This window comes from Melanerpes formicivorus, unplaced genomic scaffold (assembly GCF_026170545.1).
Source record: "Melanerpes formicivorus ecotype bairdi unplaced genomic scaffold, bMelFor1.0.p_v2 SCAF_25, whole genome shotgun sequence".
NCBI classification, from domain to species: Eukaryota; Metazoa; Chordata; class Aves; order Piciformes; family Picidae; genus Melanerpes; species Melanerpes formicivorus.
The window spans coordinates 6,116,084-6,129,409 of record NW_027142377.1 but is presented as its reverse complement, the minus strand read 5'-3'; the positions used below and the strand labels follow the sequence as shown (position 1 = coordinate 6,129,409).

At 43.4% G+C, this 13,326-nt stretch overlaps 1 long non-coding RNA gene across 1 annotated transcript; it reads left to right on the top strand.

Moving 5' to 3' along the window:
• Positions 1-9,375: 9,375 nt before the first annotated feature.
• On the top strand, positions 9,376-12,998 carry LOC137448647 (uncharacterized). The gene is made up of 3 exons (XR_010989171.1): positions 9,376-9,477; positions 11,570-11,709; positions 12,025-12,998. It is a non-coding gene; the product is annotated as an uncharacterized lncRNA (long non-coding RNA).
• Positions 12,999-13,326: the final 328 nt, after the last annotated feature.

The following is a 13,326-nucleotide window of genomic DNA, read 5'->3' as shown; positions in this document are numbered from 1 at the left end:
GGTGAAAACCACGCTGAATTATTTATTTTGTCATTAATGTCACACAAACCACAGTGAGGAGAATTATATGGGCTGCAAAAGTGAGCAGTGTTAAATCAGATTCAAGCAAATGGAATTGTTATTCTTCAATACCAGTCACAGGCTGCAGCTGCCTAATGCATCCAGGAGAGGATAAGAAGTGAATGGTAAATCAATAAAAAGGTTCACACCTGAGTGGCAGCCTTTAAATAATGTAAAGGGTCCCTTGGCACATGGTGGGGTTATATAGTACATTAGCATTTAAGGCTGGTGGAAAGACTTGCAGGGAAGTGCTTCCAAAGTTTTGTGCTTGTGCTGCAAAGCTCAAAGAGCTGGAGAGGAGCCTACCTGGAAAAAACACACTGCACACTGCAACAAGCAGTTCCAGGGAAACCCAAGAAGCTTTCCCATCCTAGGAGTGTATCACACAGTATCACCAAGGTTGAAAGAGAACTCAAAGATCATCGAGTCCAACCTGCCACCACAGACCTCATGACTAGACCATGGCACCAAGTGCCACGTCCAATCCCCTCTTGAACACCTCCACGGATGGTGACTCCACCACCTCCCCGGGCAGCCCATTCCAATGACTAATGACTCTCTCTGTGAAGAACTTTCTCCTCACCTCAAGCCTAAACTTCCCCTGGCACAGCGTGAGACTGTGTCCTCTTGTTCTGGTGCTGGTTGCCTGGGAGAAGAGATCAACCCCCTCTTGGCTACAACCACCTTTCAGGTAGAAAGCTTCCTCCCCCCAGATGTGGGGCACGAGAGGCCATCTCCATGGTACATGAGCAGCAGCAAGGACCAAGCCAAAAGGGCCCAATGCTACAGGGGAAAAAAAGCACCTCCCAGGGAAACCAAGAGAGAATACCCATCCTGGGAGTATAGAAAACTTCCTCACCCCGGATGCAGGGCATGGGAGGCCATCTTCACGGCATCCCAAGCAGCAGGCACCTGGCCAGAATGACCCGAAAGAGGCCTGGCAAGGGACCATGTTCAGTGCGCATAGGAAGAAAAAAAAAACCCAAACCATAGGCATTTACTAGCCCTCTTGGGGAAAAAAAAAGCCTTCTTTCCCCCAGCTGCAGGGCATGAGAGTCCAGCTGATTGCCCACATCTTGTTTTGAAGCAGTTGCATCAATGAGGATAGTGACCCTCATACTGCTCCAAGACCAGGCTCAGACATTTGCATTTTGCATTCCTCTTGGTCCCATCTGCAAGGTAAATAACACCTGAAAAAGAAAAACAACTTCTAGCTTTTGATTTATTCATTGATTTAATAATTATTTTCTCTGTAATGATGTTCCCTGGAAGGGACGCACAGTGTTCAGTCTTTTTGGCCTGTCTGGTGTGTTATATTTTCAAGGGAAATGGTAAGAAGTGAGGCATCCCCACATTTCCATTGCTCCTGCTGCAATTTTCCAGAAAAACAGATAATAAATAGGAGTTGGCTTTTACTGGATTTCCCTATGGCATTTTGTAAAGCCTGGATTCCTCAAGAGAAACTTATTTTGCCTGCTGATAACCTTCCCTGTCATTCTCTTCACCTTTGACAATATTTACCCTGTAGAGCTGCTAGAACCCTGAAACCTCTTTTCTGTGGAAAACTCTTGTTTGTCCACTGCCCTCTGTTCATTGGAGGAGGCTGGGTTAAGGTTAGGTTTGGGGTCAGGGGCAGCCATTGTTTCCCCAGGACAGAGGAAGCCTAATAGAGCCTGGAGTAGGGTTCAAAAATGCCCTTGCCTATGATGTACTGTGTATCACACCTAACACTCTGGTGCTGCAGTTTTTCTTGTCTCCCTCCTTGGAGTTACAACATATGAGATGAAGGCATCTGCCTGCTGAGGAAGCTGTAGCTAATGTTAGACCTGCCCTGGTAAAAGCCACACTTCCCTGCTCCTGCAGCAGCTTGGAGGCTGTGCCACAGGCCATCATCTTCTGACGCTTTCCCTGTGCAGACAAAAGGCACAGCCCCACTGAGAGCCAAGATGGGACTGCTGTCACCCTTTTTCAGTCCTATACTGTGCTGGAAGGTGCTGTGAGACTGCTCTGGGGCTGCTGCCTGCACCCATCATTGCCTGCATTCCCACAGTCCCTCCTTGCACTGTGGCACCATTTGTTTTCTGGATGGGGAGAGTAGTATTTTGTGACAAAGGTACAGCTCTGTAAGAGCAGCAGCAGAAATTGCTGTCCTTTCTGACTAGTCCTTCAAGAAAAAAATCTTTCAGATTTGCCTCTCCAGGGTCTGAAATCAATGCAGGTGTTAAGCAGTGTGGCTTGGCTATTAGGGTAAAATAGCCTGGTTTTGATTAGGTAGGGAATCGGAGGATAAAGGGATTTCTTTTTCTCAGAACTGGGCCTAGAGTAGCAATGTAAAAAGCTGCATCAAATATCTAAAGTCAATATATTCCCTTGAGGCTTTCTTTGGCTTCCTTGTAGCCCTTCACCTTAAAAGAAACTTAAACTCCAGTTTCTTAAGGTTGCTGAGTGGGAGGGCAAAAAGTAAAAGAAAAACAGAGTTCACAGCTGCAGCCTCTTAGCAAATTGTGGTAACAACCTGTCATCTTTGGAGTTGTGACTGGTAATGCTTCTGTGTGTCCTTGTGCCTGTTTGGCTTTATCTAAATTATCTGCTGGCACATCTGAAATGTAATGATGCCATACGGCACCTGGTGCAGTACAGTCTTTTCAGCGTGGTCCTCGGGAAGGCAGCATGGACAGGAGGAAAAATAAAAAGCTTTTTCACTGCATTTTGCTCTTGATGTGTTAATCCTCTCTAGCCTGCTGAGCTGCTCAGTATGTTGGCTGTGTTTGGGCACTGCAGTCTGAGGAGCTGATGCATACACTTTTACATGCCTGCAGACATAACTGTCCTTATTGTGTATTCTTGGAACTCCAACAGATACAAAAGTGCTTGTTCTAACCTTTCATGTTAAGGAGCTATTCCTACTAAGTTGGTATAGGAATATGATCAACAGTTTACTATTTAAAAAAAAAAAAAAAAAAGGAGAAAGGAACTATTTTTCCCATGAAATGTCTGCTGTTTCCTTCCCAGAGCAAGGCATAGTCATTCACAAAGTGGTAGAAGAGGTGAGGCTCCTGCAGCCCCTTCCTCGGCACTATTACCCTGTTCCTACCCTGCTTCACTGCTTTTATTCCTTAGTTTTTATTTTAGCAGCCAGGTCAGAGCTGGAGGCTCTGGGGAGTTGCCAGGATGGGTGGATGGAGCTGCTCATGACATAGGGGGTGACAAACCTGTTCCCAGACAAGGTACAGGACTGGCAGACCCTACCCTGCACCCACAGAGCTGCCCCCAGGCTGAGCTCTGACTTCAGCTTCTATCCAACTTCCTCCTTGATTTGTGATAACTTTTTCTTCTTCTTTTTTTTTGCCCTTCCTGTTACCTGACTGGGTCTTAATTTGATTTTCAACACACGTGCTGACAGGCTACCTGAAATATCTTGAAACAAACAACAGAAATATCCTCACAGATATGACAAGAGAAGAATAGAAAAAGAAAGAAATCCCTTAAGGAGAGGGGGGAGGGGGGAAAGAAAATCAAGGACAACAAAGCTGGTGAAGGGTCTGGAGAACAGGTCTTACAAGGAGCAGCTGAGGGAGCTGGGGCTGTTTAATCTGGGGAAGAGGAGGCTGAGGAGAGACCTCATTGCTCTCCACAACTACCTGAAAGGAGGTTGGAGTCAAGGGGGAGCTGGTGTCTCCTCACTAGTGTCAGATAATAAAGCAAAGGGAGATTCAGATTGCCTATTAGAAAAAATTTCTTTAGTGAGAGAGTGGTCAAGCATTGGAACAGGTTGCCCAGTGAGGTGGTGGAGTTACTGTCCCTGGAGGTATTCAAGAAAGATGTGGATGTGACACTCTGGGACATGGTTTAATGGCCATGATGGTATTACGTTGATGGCTGGACTTGATGATGTTACAGATCTCTTCCAGTCAAAATATTTCTATGATTTTATGAATATGGCCCCACATTTGTCAGAGAGGTTGTTGGTCTGTTGCTTTACTAGCAGAGCACTGAGCAACAGGCACCAGGTAACAACTGTCCACCTCCCAGGGTGCAATTTATCTCTGTAAACATAACAGCCCCAACTGGGAAGAGCAGTCAGATTTACATCAACTGTGAGACTGTGCTTGAATCAAAGCCACAAGTCAAGAAGTGTAGAACAGTCTCTGTCACTGCTTTTCCTAGGAGAGAATTTTTCTCTGGTTTAAATGCCCCACATTACTGCAAACCATTTCTGCACAGGCAGGCTATTGCTCTCTCACTAGCATAATGCATTTTTAATGAGCCCTTCTACAAAGACCACAAGGTAGCTCTGAAGCCTTGAGCAGAGGCCATGAATTTTTGTATTAGATTTGTTGCAGGTTTTTTTTCTCTTCTTTCACTGCACAGAGAGAAGTGCATTATAGCTCTGAGAAACAGTGACAGGAAGATCCTGGGTGAATAGAAGATGAATCAATGGGTAAGCAGCTCCTTTAAGAGCAAAAATGATGTTAAATTAGTCAAGTCGTGTGCTGCTTTGAAGCTCACAGGCATGACGTTTATCGGTGGGTTTATTTCTTTTCATGTGTGTGTGTTTGAGCTACTGCTTAGTCGAGTAGATAGTGTCAAATCCTGATAAAGCAAACTCCAACATGCTAGAGTCAAATGATGATATAAGGCAACATGAACAAACTGTGAGCTGGGCTTTTTATCCTTTTTATTCACATAGGCTGTTTGTAAAACGTCTGAGAATTTAACCATGTCTGTCGCTGCAGTTTGAAAACAAGGTCAGGTACTTACTTAGATAATTCAAAATGATTGGAGAAGATGAAGAAAACTCACAATTTCTGAAGCTCTCTATGTGCAAGGCAGTCTGTATTTCGATCTGAAGAAATTTTGCTGTGATATTCTTCATCTTCTCCACACTTGCATGGAAAAAGCAAATTATTTTGGCACTCAGTGTTTCAGGAGAGTTATTGCCTTTTCAGGTAGTGCAATTTCAGCAGTATATCACACAGGATAACATTTTATCATTCTGTCTTGCTCAGGAAAATCTGCTCTTGCCTAAATTATTTCTGTGCCACGTCACGCTGAAATATTTCAAAACAGAGCAACATAAAAATCTCATCTTGAGGTGTTTGGCTTCTACACTACAGAATTCTGAGGTCTTATTGCTGCAGGACCTGAGCACCTTCCAGCAGTGCATTAAGTAACACAAATAACATCTGCCTATGTTTTGTTTGCTTTCACATGCTCCCTTCTGGGGAAAATTCTTATGCAGTGGCATGCCCAGTTTTGGCCAGCTTTCTCTGTATGAGGCTGAGTTGAGTGTTTGTTTGTTTTGTTTTTGTTTTGGTTTTGTTTTGTGTTTGCTTTTTTAGAAAGATGCATTCTTCTGAATTTCATTGAGAAAAGACAAATGGAAGAAAGTACTTGAAGTGGCATGCAGAAATATTTGCAGAGGTCCTTTGTACGTGTGTGAGTGGGGTTGTTGACCTTTCTCAGACTAATCTGGATGAACTGCTGACCATACCAACATTTTTTTGTGGGAAAGAACCAGAGCTGGACTATTCTGAAAGCCAAGAGCAGGTGTGCTCACTGCTAGATCACAGCAAGTGACTCTGCATTTTTCTGGAGTCCAGCCACTAGTTATGGTCTGCTCCTCAGAGCAAAGCAGCATGTCCTTGCTAGCGGAGGGGATGAAGAGAAAGGTTTCTTCTATAAACCGTTGTTCGAGAGCTCTGGGCTTTGATTCGTACACACCTGCAATGGTTTGTGGCTGTCCAAAGGAAGATCTTTCTGACTGAGAGGTAGCAAATGTGATGCTGTTTTGGAGCTTCTGCTCCTTGTGCAGGAAGGGGTTTACTTCGGTTTTGAGGGAGCCTGAAACTTCAACTCTGATACACAAGCCCCATCCTCTTCTGCTTGCTCAAATGTCAGTAGTTAGGCTTTATCTGCATTGCTAACTATTGTGATTGCTTGCTGTTAACTCATCAAATGAGATGTGACTATCTCATTATAAGGAGCTGCACCATCCGTTGCCAGTGCTGCTATTTCAAATGAGACTCATTTTGTGTTAGAGTTTAACAACATTGAACAGACTGGATGGAAGCTCAGATAGTTTAATTGTCCTGAAAGTCAACTCAATTTGCCAGAGGAATGAGGATGCTAAGCCACTGGGATATTTGTTTTGCATGAGAGGTAGCCAGTCCTCTGGCAAAAAAAAGGTGTGGCTCTTCTCACCTCACCAGCAACATCCTTGCTCTCATGTATTGAAGTCACTGCTCAGTCCCCTGAAGGTGACAGTCAGCCACTGGCTTTGCTGTGCTGTAAAATGGCAGGCAAATTAATCTGGTCTCATTCCTTACTCCAGTGCTGCCTTACTAAATAAGATGGACATAGTCTCAAGCTGCATCAGGGGAGGTTTAGACGGAGGGTTGGGAAGAAATTCTTCATAGAGAGAGTGATTGTCCATGGGAATGGGCTGCCCAGGGGGGTGGTGGAGTCGCCATCATCGGAGGTGTTTAGGAGGAGACTTGATAGGGTGCTTGGTTGCATGGTTTAGTTGATTAGATGGTGTTGGATGATAGGTTGGATGTGATGATCTTGAAAGTCTGTTCCAACCTGCTCTGCTCTGCTCTGCTCTGCTTCTCTTCTATTCTCTTCTATTCTATTCTATTCTAAATTACAAGTGTTATTTGTCCTTTTCAAAACCTCAGACACAGCCACTAGTACTCACTGGTCCTGAAACACCTGCTTCAGAGTTCACACCAGCATCTTTTGAATCAGTTCTGCAAAACTGTTTCTAGGTAAAACAGCTCCTCAGTGTGTAAAACGTGGGGGTCCCAACATGCTACATTCTTTGTGCAATATTTAAAGCAAATATTTTCTCAGGACTGTCAGTTTTATTAATGTCTTCCTTTGCTTCATTTCTCAAAACCATTTAATGACTGGAGATGATGAGTGATAAGAATGTGCCAGCAGTTACGAGGAAGAATGCAAATATATTGGATAAGTAGTGAAAGGAAGAGCAGTCTGCCAAGGGCAGGCCATCCTTGACAAGCAGAAGAGGAAAGAGAGCAGTGAATATAAAGACTATGCATGCACAGGCAGAATATGGGATCAATTTTACCATAAGATTAAGAGGAATGGGTGCATTTACATCGTATGTAATGTATAGATCAGGTCTGGTGTTTGGCAGCCTCCTCCACAGGGAGCAGGAAATGTGTCTCCTTGTTTTCTGTCTTCCAGCTTGGGAATCAGCTAGGAATGTCTAGGGATGCCTTATGATTTCCAGCTGAAGGGAACATGCTGAATTTTGACTTCTTCTCTTAGAGTGACACTGAAGACTCTCCTAAATGCTCTAGTGCCTGTTGCAGAACCTCTTAGACTGTATTATTAAATAATAAACATTTAAATGCCAAAGAGGAAGGAAATTGCTTGTTAACTACTCTTAATCAAAGTTGTCTCTTGATGATATGCAAATGCTACCTGTGATGGGCACCAAGGTATCTTTCAAACTTGGCTTTAGATGCTTTTCCTGTGCTTTTTTTCCTCCAAACCTGTCATGTGCCTGCTATTTCTGCTGCTATTTGGTACTTTAGAGTGTGATTCTTTGGATCAAAGGACATTTTGTCACTGCCTGCTGCGTGAAGAGGTACAACTTTCAAAATGTAGGTTTTGTTGTTGTTTCTTTTTATTTTCCCCCCAAGACTCCATATTAGCTGAAAAGGAAGCTAAATTTGCAAACAGAAAATGGTAAGAAGAGAATCACATGTCTTTTGATCATGATTATACTATCAGAAGCACACTTGCATAATGAAGGGATAATTACTAACTATGCCATGTTCTGTTTTCACACATTTATGACAATTAGGCACAAGAGCGGGCAGGTTGTCACTGTTTTTAGGCAAAATCCTTCAGCAGGCATGAAGGAACTTAAATGCAGATGGGAAAGAATTTATCCTTTGTAGCCCCCTCTGCATTTCCAAGCAGGATTAAATTCGCTGATCAGGAGCAAATGCACAGCATGGAGTTGCACAAGCAGTGACCAGTGACTGTGATTCCTCATGACAGCAAAAGAGGTATGGTTGTAAATATTAAAATATCAGGAGTCTCAAACCCATCACCTGAAGGGAGGTTGTAGACAGGCAGAGGTTGGTCTCTTCTCCCAGGCAGCCAGCACCAGAACAAGAGGACACAGTCTCGGGCTGCACCGGGGGAGGTTCAGGTTGGATGTTAGGAAGAAGTTCTACACAGAGAGAGTGATTGCCCATTGGAATGGGCTGCCCGGGGAGGTGGTGGAGTCACCATCATTGGAGGTGTTCAGGAAGAGACTTGATGGGGTGCTTGGTGCTATGGATTAGTTGTTTAGGTGGGTTGGATTGGTTGATAGGTTGGATGTGATGATCTTGAAGGTCTCTTCCAACCTGGTCCTGTCCTGTCCCATTCCATTCCATTCCATTCCATTCCATTCCATTCCATTCCATTCCATTCCATTCCATTCCATTCCATTCCATTCCATTCCATTCCATTCCATTCCATTCCATTCCATTCCATTCCATTCCATTCCATTCCATTCCTTTGTTTCAGCTTACCTGCCCCTCTGCACCAAGCATGAAGTCTTTAGCCTAGATTTAGCTCATCTTTTGTTTTGGGCCCATAGAGATCTGTAATTCGGCATCACAAAATATCCAGTCCATGATCTGTTGGCAGGATATCTTTGTGTGAGACTCAATGCTGGGCAGTGATTCATTCATAGGATAAAAGACTTCCAGCACTTGCCCTGGTTCCAACTCTTTAATATGCTGTTGAAAGGTACATCCTCATGCTGCCAGTGATTTGTAGAATCAGCAAATCAGGCAACCAGAGCCTGGTTTTTCAGACCTGTCATTAACACTGGACAGCCTCTTGGCACTCAACTTGAAATGCACGATTTCCCCTTACATGGGTTAAAACCACTGAGGTCGGCTGTTTTCAGTGATTCAGGCATGTATGTTTCATGATCAGCCTCATGCATTTGCTCCAGATTTTGTTGGGCTAATTAGAACTGCAGGTGGCTATGAGTTAATTAGTAAGCTGTGTGTTTCAGGATGCACCATAACCATATATAAATAAATTGTTACTGAGTAAAGAGTGCACAGATATAACATATTTGGCAAAGTGGCAGGAATGCTTTGGCTTGCATGGGACAGCTGAAGTGCATGTATTATTGCTGACTGTAGGTGGTTCTTTACATTAATGGTCTTCATCTGTATTTGAGTTTTGGAAGTCTGGGGGATAAGGGACTTGATCTGGAGTCCTTGGTTGTTATTTATAATGGCCTGATTTTAATTTCTTTATGTTTTAGGACAGCCTGTGCTTCGTGAGATGTGATGATCTTCCCTGATACATTAAAAAGGAACCTTTATGGATTTGGATGTCTGGGAGAGATGATATAAAGCCAGCAAGATCTTGGTAAGGCACTGCCAACATCATCTGGCCTTAAGCAGCAGTCCAATGTCTCTCAAGTGTTTTCTTCCTATCTGTTGTCCTCAAAGGTTGCCTCAGCACACAGATGGCTTCTGTTCACTGAAGCATGGAGGAAGGCAACCAGAACGCGGGTGGCACCCGTCCCCAGCGTTGTGTGACAGATTGAGATTTTTTGTGTCATCAGTAAGCAGGAAGCAAAGCATGTGCTCTTTGCTCCCATCTCCAAACCTGCAAGTCACTTCACTTTATAGCGCCTGCCTCTTCCATGGGCCTGTCTCAGCCTGAACCTATTAGCTTTGACATTGATTTCTTCTGTTCCCATGAGATGAAGTTGCAGGGCCTCATCGTTCCTTTACACAGAAGTGCTGGTGCTAGGTAAACAGAGTGGGATGAAGCAGGCAGAGAGGATCAGCAGGGTGTTGTGCCATGGCTTGCAGAAGTAATTTGGTGTGTCACCACCCACAGACACCCAACTTGGCAGGTCCATATTGCATTAGTATTATCCATCCCATCCCTGCAGACAGGTCTGTAACCACAACAGCACATTCCCAAAGAGATACAGAGGCCTTTCTGCCATTAAATTGTTTTGTTGGCATTTCTTTTTTTAATCAATGCCCCAGTCAGCATCCAGAAACACAGCTGGGACTATAGGCAATGGTCATAATTTCAGCAGTGCTTCTGAGTCTTCAGATTTGAGACTGTTCTCTCACTGGAGTCATCATTTACTTCAGCATAACATTTTTTTTTTTCATTCATGCCATTCCCCACTCACAGACCTCACAGGGATTTTCATGCATTTAAATGAAAAAGCCGAACAGTCCCCTTTTCTCATTCATATTATGCAGCATTGCCCTTCTCTGTACTTTATCCTATTTCAGAGTAGTCATGCAAACAAACCCAACTAAAAAAAATAATCATTAAAGACTTGTGCACTGTATCAGCCTTCTGTCTCAGCTTCTCTCACTCTGTGTGCAGGGAGAAATCCCTCCTCCTGTTTGCCCTCTTCTTTCAGATGTTTTCACTCCTTTTGTTAGCTCTGTGGTTCAGCAGCATCCTCTAGTTTGCTCCTGTAGCTCAATAAACCCCTACTCATTTCCACCCACGTTTTTGTTATTTACTATTCCATGACCACGGAACTACTGTTTCCTAACTCAACTTTACGCTTTCTTCCTTAATTGCTCCATAAGTAGAAATTACCTTTTGCTGTAAAATCTGTCCAGTCAAGCACTCTATGCTGCTAGGATATCCCCTTTCCCTTGCCCACCTGAGAATATCTGGATGAATTAGCCATTGCATCTTTTTCCCCCACTCCTGGAATATCTGTTTGGTTTTAACACTATTTCTTACTCTCTTTTATATCATCTGATTCAGCTTTTAAGAAAGACTCAGACATGGGTCTACAACATGCATTGACTGTGTTTCATTATTCTTAAAGTATGATTGCCAGTCTTCCTTATGTTAGTATTCTTCACCATGCCCCTAAAGTGTGCTCTTGTAAGCCTAGTAAGCCTAGCCCATTTCATGGTTTTGCCTTTTGATCATTTGTTTATGATGAATAATTTTCCTTCTACAAGGTAAGCAGCATGGCTTCTCATGAGATTGTCATGTTGGCCACAGAAAAGAAGTCTCTTTAGAAGAGACTAAACATGGAGAAAGTGTATCCATCTCTGGGGTTCACTGATGGACAGTTGCTGATGCAAGGGTGATGTCAACAGGAAGCATTTGTTCTTACTCTCAGCCAGAGTGTGTGGTACATATTCGTTCCCCTGAGCAACAGCCATAAACTTCTCAAGCATGTCTAAAAAGCCTCCCCAAAAGGGAAGACCACAGAAAAAGGAGAAAAAAAACACCACCTAGTTAATGTCCTAGGAAATGGAAATAAAATGAGGTAACACTCAAAAGAGCAAAATGAAGATTGTTCCTGTAGAATGAGAGAGTATTTCCTTCTTGCTGAAGCTCAAGCTCTTTGTGAGAACTCTGAAGGTGAGCTTGCACCCATTACAGCTGGAGAGAGTGAGAGACACTGAAGCAGGTATGAGGTCAAAGCTTTCACCTGTAATTCTCTGTCATCCTACAGAGGCTGCTGAAAGCACCTTTTCCAAAGAGGAGCACGTCTCGGTAGCAAGACCTCAAGTTCATGATGAAAATAACTATTACTTACTTCACAGGCCCATGGAAAAGTAGCTGCCTGGACAGCAAGAGACCAGAAAACCACAGGTGTGCAAGTAGATCTGCCAGCTTTTGTGCAGAGCATCTATTGGTGAATTTAGACTGCCTTATCTTCTACGCTTTCCTCAGAAAACTTTGGATTATCTTGATTTTTCATCCACATGGAAGGTGAAATGGTCTAAATCTTAGTGATGCATTGTATGAGGGCTGCTTCTCATTCTCATTCATGCTTCTCATGAATATATTTCAGTAAATACATTAGACTCCTCATCAGTGATTAGTACAGAGCTGCTTTGAATTCAGGGTGTGTTTTTTAAAGTTTCTTTCAAATATTATTTTTTTTCCTTCTCTCCTGTATTTCAGAAATAATCAGCCTGCCAGACTGCTCCAGGAAAGCTCTTCTGAGATAGACATCCATCTCTGTGTATGGTCTGCGCTTGTGAAGCAGAGCACAAAGCCCTTTTGCCGTTTAATCCATATTAATTATCTCTCTGCAGCTCCTCTATACTTTCCACTCAGCCCAAGTGCCAGAACATGTGCGGCTTCATCTTGAACAAACCAGAGCTTTTCACTGCACACCTGGTAAGACAACGTTCCAAAACCAAGAAATAACTGAAAAGGTTTGCTGCTGAAGAATTGAGGCTCTCCATACTTGAAAAGTGAAAGCCTTGGGACTGTGGACTAAGGCAGATATTTTTAGTGCCATCAATATCTCCTGGAACTGATATCTCCCAAGACAGATGGTTGTTTCCCACAGAACGTTGTCAAATGTTTGCTCAGCCAAGATCAATTTTTTTCCAAGTCCTTTCCCACCTTCTGGTGAAATATATTTCACTTGCCAGACAAAAAATTAAAGAAACAGCATGAAACCATGTCACTCCAGAGGGTTCTCTTTCCCATAGCTCCACTCTGTCCTTTGGCTGTGTGACTGACATCTCTTTTGATACCCATGGAAGAGTGATAGATGCACTCACAGTGGAAGCACAATGCCAAAAAAAACCCTGAGTTCAGGTTTCACATCAGAGGCTGATTTCCTCTGAGACCTTTGACAAGTCACTTCTCAGCCTGTCATAGGGTCTTGCTGCCACACTTTCCAATTACATCTCCTAAACCCAAAGAAACCCTGAGCACCTTGAATTGATCTCTTAAGAAAATGAGGTGGAAGGAGGAACAGAAGTTGTACTGGGAGGAGGCACAGACGTGCTGGGTTGTTTTCATTGCTCAGCAACAACTGCAGAATTTCTTTTCATTACAAGCGCAAAGGATTCTGGAGACATGAAGCCTATTCATGGCTTCTGACAGCACGCTGGACTAGTTGGATTTGCACCTGAAATGGGGGGGGGGGGGGAAGGGGGGAGGTGACAAAAGCCTTTAAATGGTGGCATGAAATGTATTTCCAGTGATGCCCTATTTTAAAAAGAATAACAGCATTAAAAAAAAAAAGTTTTTGTCTTTCCTTTTCTTTGCTGGTTGCTGTTTTTAGCAGAGCCTGGCGAAGAGACAGAGTTATAACATTCCAAAGTACAACCTCCCTTGTGATTTCTAATTGTTAAAAGTGTGAAATTACAGCAGCTGGTGCCAGTAGCAGTTTCTGAAATCTTAGGATGTTTCCTTCCTGTTACGTTTTTTGCTTGCTGTAGCTGTTGAGGCTGGAAATTGTTAATA